The following is an 11,378-nucleotide window of genomic DNA, read 5'->3' on the forward strand; positions in this document are numbered from 1 at the left end:
TTGTGCACAGATTTGTCTCGACGGATCTGCCTTTGACGAAACCCTGCTGTACAAGAACAAACTTTCTTTTAAAATAATTATACAAACGATTTTACATTAGCTTCTCAAAAACCTTTGAAAATGCATTGAGAAGGGAAACAGGAGGATAATAACTAACATCACAAGAATTACCCGACTTGAAAATTGGGACGACTATCGAATATTTCCATTTTTCTGGAAAGATACCATTCTAAATGGACAAGTTGAGCACTTTTTCAAGATCAGGAGCAAAACATTCGGCACATCCTTTTACAACAATGTTGGGAATACCATCTGAACCTGTGGACAGTTTAGAATTCAACTTTCCAATAGCTAAAAGCACTTTGTGAACTGTAAATCTAGTAAAGGGTAAATAGTCATCAAAAGTAGTATTACATGTCACGGGTAAAGGGGTGGTGGCATTAAAAAAGCATGAGCTGAAATGATGCGAAAACAACTCACAAACAGAATTTGGGGACGTTTCAATAACAACCGTTGCTCAGAGATATATTGTTAAGAGTCCTTCGTGGTGTGCTTTTTCACATAGCGCCAGAATTCTTCTGGTCGCTTGTTCAGGTTACGCTCCAATTGCCCGCGGTAGCGATATTGGTTGCTAGCAAGAAGCTTTTTTGTTACTTCACGACAGATGGTAAATTTTTCATACCTAAGCCATGCTTCGTTTTTTTATATAATCTGTGGTAATGTAATTTTAACCTCAAGTAATATCGAAAATCTTTGGAAAACCACTTGGGGTACTTCTCTGGACGATTGCAGTGATGTGATTGGCCAAAGCCGTTTTGTAGCACCTTTCGGAGCAGCCAAAACAGTGTTTTGGAGCAGCAAAAGTGGCCTTTGGAGCAGCCACAACAATGTTTTGGAGCAGCAAAAGGGGCTGTTGGAGCAGCCAAAGCAGTGTTTCGGAGCACCAAAAGTGGCTTTCGGAGCAGATATTCTTAGGAAAACAAAAATATTCATTTCAAGTGCTGGACAAACGAAGGGCACTTTGCTCGCCGAAATAAACGAATTAAGGTCAAGTTCGACCAACTAGGAGTCTTTCAAGGTGTAACTGAAATGTGAATGACATGAGATATTTTGCAATGCTTAAGTTAAATGATACATACATATGTACCCACTATAGGTAAATAAGAACCAAACTGCACATATTAAAATTTCTTTTAAAATGACCAGCTTAGTAGTAAATACCACAGCATTAGGTTGACTAGTGATATTATATAATAAATGTAAGCAGTCTCCGACTGATGAAACACAAGCTACTGCAGTGCAATGCGAATTTGCAAACAAGAAAAAGGTGCATTACAACCAGCGGGTATTTTTTGCTTTTCGAAACTTTCTGCAAAGCTACTGCAAGCTTCACTCTGACTTAGGCTAGTAATGAATGTCCACTTTCAATGTCTCCAAAGAGACATTGAGAGGTCCCACAAGTGTACAGTGCTGTACGCGCTACCGAGCAATTCTGAAAGACCGCTTGCCACCGTTCTACTCATTCCCGACGAGCCAGATGTTCGTCAAAAGTAAATGTAAAACAGTGGATTGCAAGCGTCCCGGCTGCCGCCTCTGTCGTGCAATCATGTTTGCATGCACTTCAGGGCAACTTCGGCAGGCTTGCAGCTGCACGTGCTTTGTCGTGCGAGGGGAGGCGTCCTGCTCGATCGAAACCGCACTCCGTCGCCAACTGATTCAAAAAATGTATGTAAAATGTAACTGCCCAGCATGCGAGAATAAACAGCCCAGCGGCGCGTGCTTGCAAGGCCGGCAGGCGAGGTACAAGCTAAACAGAGAAAACGAACCTGAGCGCATCGATGCAGGAGCAGGACATCGCGAGTCAGGGTCAAAACGTTCTTGGGGCGCTTTGTGCAACGACTCAATTCGAGACAAACAAGCGCACTGTGTGGGTTCAACGTGTAGATATTGCCTTCTTTGCTTTAGCTCACTTCTCTTCACCAACTTTCTTTCGCGACAAATTTTTTAAGCACCGGGGTCCCTCTTGAAAGAAAGCCAACCGAGAGAAACCTAGATAATCAATACTTCCACACAGCAGTCTTTGAGTTAAAAGGGGATTTTTGTAGTAATATGATTTAAACAAGAACAGGAATGTTGATGAACATGTGGCGGTCCTTATGTTTTAGTTTAGGAAGCTCCATATCTGTAGCGACATGCGGACTGGCCGGCAGGGACCAAATAGTTTTCCCACGGCCGTTGCTTTCAGAAGCGAGTGTTTCAGCTCAAGAAGTAACTCCCGCCGCGCAAAAACATAATTTCGTTTCACAGCGTGACGGCATGGCTGGTACCGAGCACGTTAGCGTCGGAGCGTTCGCACACGCCCGCATCAAACACTGAAAAAAATAAAAAAAAAAATGCGAGACGAGGAGACGACGAGAGGGCGAAAGAAGAAACGCCGGGGAAAAAAATGCGAGACCGGATGGACGATTGATGTAATTAAAGCAAGGGTGCAGGCGAGCCGGTTCAATACTGACATTGGAGTTTTGTTCCTGTCCTACGTCCCTTCTTTTCCCCGGCTCCAGGGTTACAATGCCACGATTGATGCAGGGTACATTGCGTCGGACGGCCGCTTGCGCCACCTAGCTCACACATGCTCAATTACGGTACTCAGTTTAGTTTCGGTTTTGAAAGGCGACCGAAATGGTCCTTTGGCGCTGGCTTGGCGCCAATTACCCATATTTTGGAAAAATGTAGCAGAATGTAGGCAGGGTTAGCCCCTTGGCACAGTTTGGTGCAGCAATCCCATAACTGCAGTTGTATATACCCTTCTATATTATATAATAATAATATAATCAATCAAGCCATCAATGAAGCATATAATAATATATCATATAATACTATAATAATAATAATAATAATAAATCTTTATTTTACGTGCCCACAAACAACTTTACAGTCTATGATAATAATAATAATAATGTTTATTTTCCACCATAAGATGGTGGCGATCAGGGAAAAAAGCTGTCAGGTACAGCCTGACGGGTCCCTGACCGCCTACAGAAAGCAGCAACAGAGCCGGAAAAAACGATATTCAAGAGGAGAAAAGAAAAAAAAAATTGTACAATGATTGTCGCTATCACACATTTTAAAACAAATTTTAGATTCCTTTTCCCCTTTTTTACATTGAGGCAGGACAGACAGCAGAGATAAAATTATGCAAAAACTAGTTACAAAGATCACAAAGAAAGAAAGGCAACTACCTTCAGCTGCTAGAAAAAAGATGAATTTACTTCTCTTAGGGATAACTTATCCCAATCTATACCTTTAGTCTTATACGAATTGAGTAAATTGGGGAGAGTGTATTTAAGCATTTGTTTGCCATAGTTTGTTCTTGGTGTAGCCACCTCCCAACACTCAGCACCTCGGGTAGGGTAATTATGAACATTTTTTGATAAATTTCCAAGATCTGTTAAAAAAGTTGAGTCTTTAAGTTGCTCTACTTTAAGGCTAGTGCTATGCCTGTAATCATATAATGCATGCGCGTTTAATACGCGAAATTTTTAGATAAGCCAGCTGTGTGAAAATCATACGAGACGGCAGCTATAGCCCTCAGTGCTTTTTTTTTGCAATACATGTAACTTTTCTAGGTTTGTTAAAGTTGTTGTTCCCCAAACTAAATGGCAATAATTTAAGTGAGAATAAAATAGAGAATTATATATTAATAATTTAACGCTTGTTGGTAAAATATAACGATGTCGATTTAACATGCCCACAGTTTGGGATAGCTTTGGAATAAGGGAGTTTATATGACTTTCCCACGACATATTTTCAGAAAACATGACACCTAAGAGTTTAAAACAATTCACAATCTCGATTTTGGTTGAATTCAAAACTATCTCCCTGGTAATGGTAACGAGTTTATTTTTAGGACGAAAAAGCACGGCTTTGGTTTTATTTACAATTATTTGTAATGCGTTGTAATGACTAAACGTTTGTAACCTAGACAGGGCCAGATTCGCCATATTGAATAATAGGTCAGGATCATCTGCAGAAAACAGTATGCTCGTGTCATCAGCATAGTTTAAAAATTTTGCGCTTACATTAATATTGACTATATCATTCACGTACATGTTAAAGAGGAAGGGGCCCAATATACTACCCTGTGGTACACCAGAAGGAATAGGTTTTATAGTGGAAGAATTCCCATTGATATAAACATATTGTGCTCGAGGCTTCAGATAAGATCTTATCAGCTGTAAAGCGTGCCCTCGAATTCCATAATTATCTAATTTAGATAGTAAAATTTTATGATTGAGGCAGTCAAACGCCTTGGTGAAATCTATAAAGACTCCAAGAACCATATTTTTGTTTTCAAAGCTTTGTAAAATAAATTCTTTTAAAACAAGTAAGGCAGATTCTGTCGACTTGTGTTTTATAAATCCATACTGTGATGGAGTTATAAAGTTATACTCATTTGAAAATTTAGTCAAACGTGTATGAATAACCTTTTCAAGCGCCTTCGAAAACACTGGTAATATTGAAATTGGCCTGTAGTTTCCCATTTCATTTACATTTCCTTTTTTATGCAATACTGAAACTTTGGCAATCTGCATTCGCTTAGGAAAAATTCCAGTAGATAAAGAGATATTAAATATATGAGTTATTACAGGTGCTAACAGATGAATAACATGTTTTACCGGTCTTATCTGGATGCCATCGACGTCACAACTAGAACTATTTTTAAGCTGAAGAAACACGCTTATAATTTCTGGTTCGACGACGGGATCTAAAAATATCGAATCACTGTTTCGTTTATCATTTAAAACCAAAGGAGTTTCGGTTTCGGTAGTACCCAGAATATTTACAAAATGTTCGTTAAAAGCATTTGCCAGTGAACATCCAGTAAGTTCGGTACCATTGCACAGAATTTTTTCAATTGAACTGAAGGGGCGATTACGATAAAGAAGATAATTTAGTTGCTTCCACATGATGTCAGTGCGTCCTTGTGTGGCCTTGAACAAATCAAAATGATAACGCGTTCTGGCGCGCTTTAGTTCTTTTGTCAGGTTGTTGCGATAGTTTTTAAATACTTTAAGGTCCTTCTGGTCCTTGGATTTTATGAATTTACCATATAAAGCGTTTTTTATCTTAATTTTAGAGTAAATTTCTCGGTATCCAAGGCTTCTTTATGCGCTTGTTTGTTTTAATAGAAGTAAAAGGAAAATATGTCTTATACAGTCCAAGAAATAACTCTATAAAAGTGTTATAAGCCCCGTCTGCACTATCCTCACACAGTACCCGGCTCCAATTTGTATTTGAAACAGCGGTCTGAAAAGCGTTGAGTCGATCTAAAGTTATTTTTTGTACTAATGTCCGCTCTGTCCTACAACTTTTTTTCGGAAAACTTTTGAGAGAAATGAATATTGGGAGGTGGTCACTCAGATCGCAAACAATGACGCCAGCTTTTATATAATCGACTGAGCTGTTTGAAATAAACAGCTCAGTCGGCACCAATATGTGGTGCACATATTGGTGCCGAATAAACAGCACCAATATGTGGTGCACATAAAGAAAATTAAAACACAGCACTATATCAAACATTAAAATACTTGTCACAATGAAAATATAAACAGATAACAGAAACTGAAAGACTATACAGAACCCGCCTTACAATAGGTAATTCAAGGACATCCACTTTCGCACATAAAACATGAACTGGTTTGAACAAAGAAAAATGTCAAGATGGGTCTTATTAAATGCTAATTGGATCCTCGATAAAGGAGACACAGATGACATACAGGATGGGTAAAAGGTTAGCACATTCCTACTGACCCTTGACGGAACATGAAAATCTATGAAACGCAACAGACCAATTGAATTCACTTCTCCGTGTACAACTTTGTGAAGAAATATAAAATCTCTGTATTGCCTCCGCACAGCAAGCTTGTGCAACGCAAATCGAACAAGTAAAGTTTCATAATGGTAAAAATATTTCCTTCCAATATAACGGTCATACACAATTCTAATCATTCGTTTTTGTATATTTTCTATTGAAAGAGCCTGAGATAACGTTAATGAATTCCAAATGATTGAGCCAAATTCTAATCTTGACCTCACTAATGTCTTAAACAAGTGCAGTAAACAACGGGGTGTAGAAAACTGGCGACACAGCCGTGAAATCATTCCCAACACTCTCAGTGCTGCATTAACGGTTATAAACACGTGATTATTAAAGGATAGTGAACTATCGATGAATACACCAAGATCCTTGGTAAAAGGAACCCGAGGAATCGGGGCCCCTCCCAAATTATATAAAAAATAAAGTATGTCACGCTTTCTGGATAACACAATTGATTTAGTTTTCTTGGGGTTAAGTGACAAGCGGGTTCTGGCACACCATTCAGAAACACGTTCTATGTCAGCCTGGAGACGGGAGCAATCAGATAGTGACCTCACACTTATAAAAAGCTTAACATCATCGGCAAACAAAAGAATTTTTGCATGTGTAATACGGGAAGCAAGATCATTTATGAACAAAAGGAATAAAAGTGGTCCCAGGATAGATCCCTGGGGTACACCAGAACTTGAAATAAACTCGTCAGAGTAGCTATCAGAAATGCGAACAGAGTTTCGACGACCAATGAGATACGTGGAAAACCACGCGCAAAGATGCGGGCTGAAACCATGCAAGGCAAGCTTCCGTAGCAGTAAATTATGACATACACAATCGAACGCTTTTGACATGTCAAAATAAATTGCAGCTACCTGTCCCCTACTTGACACCACTGGTGCAGAGTAACCGTTAAAAACGAGCATAAATTTGACTCAGCTGATCTACCCTTCAAAAACCCGTGTTGAGATGCAGATATCATTGAGCTAAGGTAAAAGTAAACACGTTTATATATTACTTTTTCAAAAACTTTTGCAAAACTACATAACAATGACACAGGACGGTAATTATTAACCAATGTCGAATCACCGTTTTTAAAAATAGGAAAAACTACAGACACTTTCCAAAGCTCGGGAAAGTATCCTTGTGCTAGAGACATATTAAAAATTTGCATCAAAACAGGGGCAAGTAAAGAGCAGCAGCCTTTTATAATAAACATAGGTATGTCATCAACACCGCTCGATAATTTGGGTTTCAGTTCCCTCATGGCTTCTACGATCTCTTCTGCGCCAACAGTAAACGAAGACAAAAAAGCATTACAACCAGCATTAGTGGCACTAAAAGAACTACTCATAGGAGGGGAATAACACGAACGAAAGAAGTCAGCAAAACTATTCGCGATATCAGCCGAATAGAATAGAATATTAATGAGAGAAATAAAAAAGCAAAATAAATAGGTTAGCTTATACCAGAAATGTTTATTAAAAAATAAAAATAAAGCATAATATAAATAAAAAATTAAATACATAATAAATAAATAGGTTACGTTAGGTTGACGCCTTGGTAATGATGCGCAACAAATGGTTTACAGGATAGTTACAAAAGTATTAAAAGCTACGAACTTCGGGTTAAAAACATCAAAATCTGGTCCCCTAATGGTCACGGGGTCAAAGAGATCTGGATATTTTAAGATCTCGATAATGAATCAATCCATGAATGTATTTGCACAGGAAAACAAGAACTCGGGGCATTTGCATCGTTCCAAGTCTCGCATAAAAATAGTAAACAGTACGACCAATCTAACATGTACAGTATAACGAAGAATCTATGTATACACCAAGATCACGCGTGCACCTGACTCTTCGCAGGGAATTCAACCTGGTAAGTGCCTTTTTTTTTTTTTCTATAGATCAGAAATGGTTTTTCTAGGCCAGAACAGGCAACATTACGCAATAGTACCATACAAAATGCTAAAAAGAAAAAACAAATGACACTACATAAATACAGAACGACGGAGAACATAGTACATTAATAATTCAATCGAGCAATGACACAAAACTAAGACATTGGGATTAATGACAGAAAAATATTGGAACGATATGATAAATGTTGGATTTTAAGAAAAAAAATATTTTTCAACACTGAAAAAATAATTAAAAATACTTCCGATGTTATTTTCATGCAAAAATTCAACCTCAATGAATTCTTGTAAGGTCAAAGGATCTCGATGAGAGGAACATTACCGAAAATTCGCGATCTTTTTGCTCCGACAGGGAAGAATTTCCCCTTTTCAAACTTATAAAAAAAATATAGTGAAAAACTATTTGTAGTCAAATGATGCGCTCATCGGTGCGCATCTGTGGCCCAAAGCGCGCACTCGTAGCATGAATTGGGGATTTTCTACGATTTTTTGAAGGAAACAATATTGATTAAATTAGGAAGGCAAAAAAAGTACGCGTCGCGCGCGACGTGTTTTCAAGTTTAAAATAAACGCAGATAGAGGTTCTTAATTTTTTGTGCCGCGAAAGAAATGTTTGTACACGGAAAAGGATTTTCTTTGAAACCGAATAGTTTTTTTTTTTTTAATTATTATTATTATTATTTTTGCGCGAACACAACTTCGAATCACGTCGCGAGCGGGAAGCCGGCCTCTACAACTTGACCCGTTTCACTCTCTAAGGCACCGAAAACATTTTTTTTTATGTGTTACCGAAATATATATTTTCTGAAAGCTAATGAAATTCTTTAAGAGTTGTAGAGAGGATTTTAGTTTATTCTGAGTTAAACTCCTTTTACTTCGATCAAACCGCTTACTTGGAAGGCAAAAGTATAAGTTTCGCGCTCTCTGAGCGATTGGTCGTTCGTAAGTCGACAAAAAGGTATGAATAAACGCAGATAGACACTCTTAGTATAGCGTGCCAGTGTGTGTAGGAGACGCATGGTATAAAATAATTTTTTTTCGAACGAATAGTTCTGTTTTTATTATGACTTTTAATGAGAACACGGAACTTCCAATCGCCGGCCACGCGCGAAGCCGCTATCCCCCGTTTCACCCTCTAAGGCACCGAAAACTTTTTTCTTTTTTTGTATGTGTTACCGAAATATATATTTTCTAATATGTAATGAAATTCTCTGATAGGTGTGAAAAGAAATTTAATTTAAATGGAATTATTTTATATATCGATTTCACCGCATACTTGGAAGGCAAAAATATTTCTGAGCAGCTGCTCGTTTGTAAGTTTAAAAACGGTATTAATAAACGCAGATAAATTTGTTGTGCCGCGCAAGAAGTGTGTGTACAGACGCACTGAAAATGATTTCATTTTAAATGGAATACTTTCGTTTTATATCAATATTTTTACACGGAGATTTCGAATCGCTAAAGTTTTATTTTCTTACTCGAGAAGGAAAAGCACTTTTAATCTCTTTCGAGCTTTCCAGCTGCGGTCTCGAACGAAGCGAGCGGGGAAACAATGCTGAGTCACTGAGCTGCGGACGCATGCGCAGCGTCCGATGTACCGCACAGCAGATCAACAGCGCATGCTTGGAAGGCGTTCCACAGCCCAGCAGACAAAGATGGCAGCGCGCAGAAGGCAATTTCTGCAAAGGTCTTATAGACCTTTGCAGAAATCGCCTTCTGCGCGCTGCCATCTTCCCTCGGAAAAGGCGAAAGCGAGTGCCCGTTGGCGTGAATGCGTTGGGAGTCTCCGGATGAGAAAAATAAATATTCGGAATATTCAAACTAAGAGAGAGAGAGAGAGTGGAATCAAATACCTTTCCTTGCTTGTCGTCTAGGTGCGGACTCCTCTCGCTGCAATTCTGTCCACATTTCACCAGGGAAGTGCACACAGAAAGGCTCGTTGAGGTGGGAACTTTCGTAACGAAGCACAATTGAAAGAAGGAAAAGTACTTCTTCACACTACACAGGGAAATGCGCGAGTGTTTCAGGTCCGTAACGACGCACTTCACAAGAACAAAAAGTACTTCTTCACCACGAGGCTCACACGTATATGCGCGGGTCTTTCAGGTAGGGCTGAGGTCACTCTAGTCGTGTTCTTGCGTAGTTTGGAATGAATTTCTAGAAAAGAAAAGTGGGGTAATACAAAGAAAGGGTATAATAGATTTTTTTTTTATTATTATTTTAGATTTGGTAGTTGACAATAAGAGAATTGAATTAGGAGGGATTACTTAGGAAACGTCGACGCACGCACAGCACGACACGAGGAGAGACAGGTCTTTTCTCAAAACACAGCACTTACAGACGAAGACACGTAGATCAACGACGCACCGAAGCGTGCGGCTTCTCCTCCGATGGTGAAGGAGACGCCGAAGAGAGCGATTACGGAGCGTACCAGGCTCACGGGAACAAAGCGCGAACGAATTGCATCACTTGCAAAGCAGCGGCGGCAGCCTTTCTACTCACTCGCGCAAAATCCTTTGCAAAACGACCGCTAAATACTCGACAAAGCATGAGCCGAACGGGTACCTCCACGGTCAGTCCTCAGCCGCAACTGAAACTTCTCCGGGCGCGGACCACAGTGGAATCATAACCAGTGGTCCCACTCAAGGCCACTTCCGGTAATCGCGCATACACAGCGCTCCTCAAGCCGGATGACGACAACTGAAGTTGTCAAACAAAAACAAACAAAAAAACAGGGTCAAAAAAGAATCGTAATTGACTAAATTGAGTGCGTTAATGTTATTATTTTTAGAAAACATAATAAGCTAGGTAATAATGATAAACCAACATGGAAAGAAAAAATCGAGCAGTTACCGTCGTTACCGTTAGCTTCAAAAAGTTCGTTGCCCTAACCGAAGCCATGTCGCCGGTCGCGTTGTCGGTGTTGCTGTTCTGCCGGGGACTCACTTCGCCGTTCGAGATTCCGGGATTCCGCTTCAAGTTCGTTGCTGGTGAGTGCAAACATTTTGAAGTTCTCGTGCTGTCCTTCGCGTCAGGCCATGGCACGATCGTCTTTTCTCCAACGAAGTGTATGTGACGTGACTTGTAAAACGGTCGAACGTAATGAATTGCTTGTTCACGCGCAACCTCCACGTATCGAAACTTTCACGCCACTTTACTGGAAAAATATAAATATAGTAGCAAATGACGCGGATCAGGACCGAACCTCGGATTTGCTAATGTGTAAAATCATAAAAGAGAAGTTGGCATCATAGCATAAGATATAAAAAACAAAACAATAAAAAAACACGCAACATTATAAAAAGTGAATTTACCACTTGTTATATATTTGCATTTGGCTAAGCAAGTTGACTGGGTACATTGAACATAATTCTGAATTAACTAGTCAGATGGATGTCCCTTGAAGGGAATTAACGGGAAGGCACCTCCAAAAAAAGTGTTGCTCAAACATGCCAATTTCCTGGACTCACACCTGTCTTCTCTCTCTCCTCAGGATACCCTGTGGGTATGACAGCATTTGGCACCTGTCGTCCAGCATGCGTCGAGACCCCTCCTCCCCCCGTCAAGCTCCAGACATTATTTATCTCC

At 39.6% G+C, this 11,378-nt stretch overlaps 1 protein-coding gene across 1 annotated transcript in view; it reads right to left on the reverse strand.

Moving 5' to 3' along the window:
* The window catches only part of LOC121835319, a 162,354-nt gene extending 151,985 nt beyond the window's left edge, over positions 1-10,369 (reverse strand). The window contains exons 1-2 of the mRNA XM_042289352.1: positions 10,129-10,369; positions 9,644-9,947 (exon numbers count right to left, since the gene is read on the reverse strand). The gene's annotated coding sequence lies outside the window, so the exon portion shown is untranslated. The remainder of the gene's footprint in view (positions 1-9,643; positions 9,948-10,128) is intronic.
* Between the last annotated feature and the right edge of the window lie 1,009 nt (positions 10,370-11,378).

Source organism: Ixodes scapularis, unplaced genomic scaffold (genome assembly GCF_016920785.2).
Source record: "Ixodes scapularis isolate PalLabHiFi unplaced genomic scaffold, ASM1692078v2 PGA_scaffold12__126_contigs__length_90152505, whole genome shotgun sequence".
NCBI classification, from domain to species: Eukaryota; Metazoa; Arthropoda; class Arachnida; order Ixodida; family Ixodidae; genus Ixodes; species Ixodes scapularis.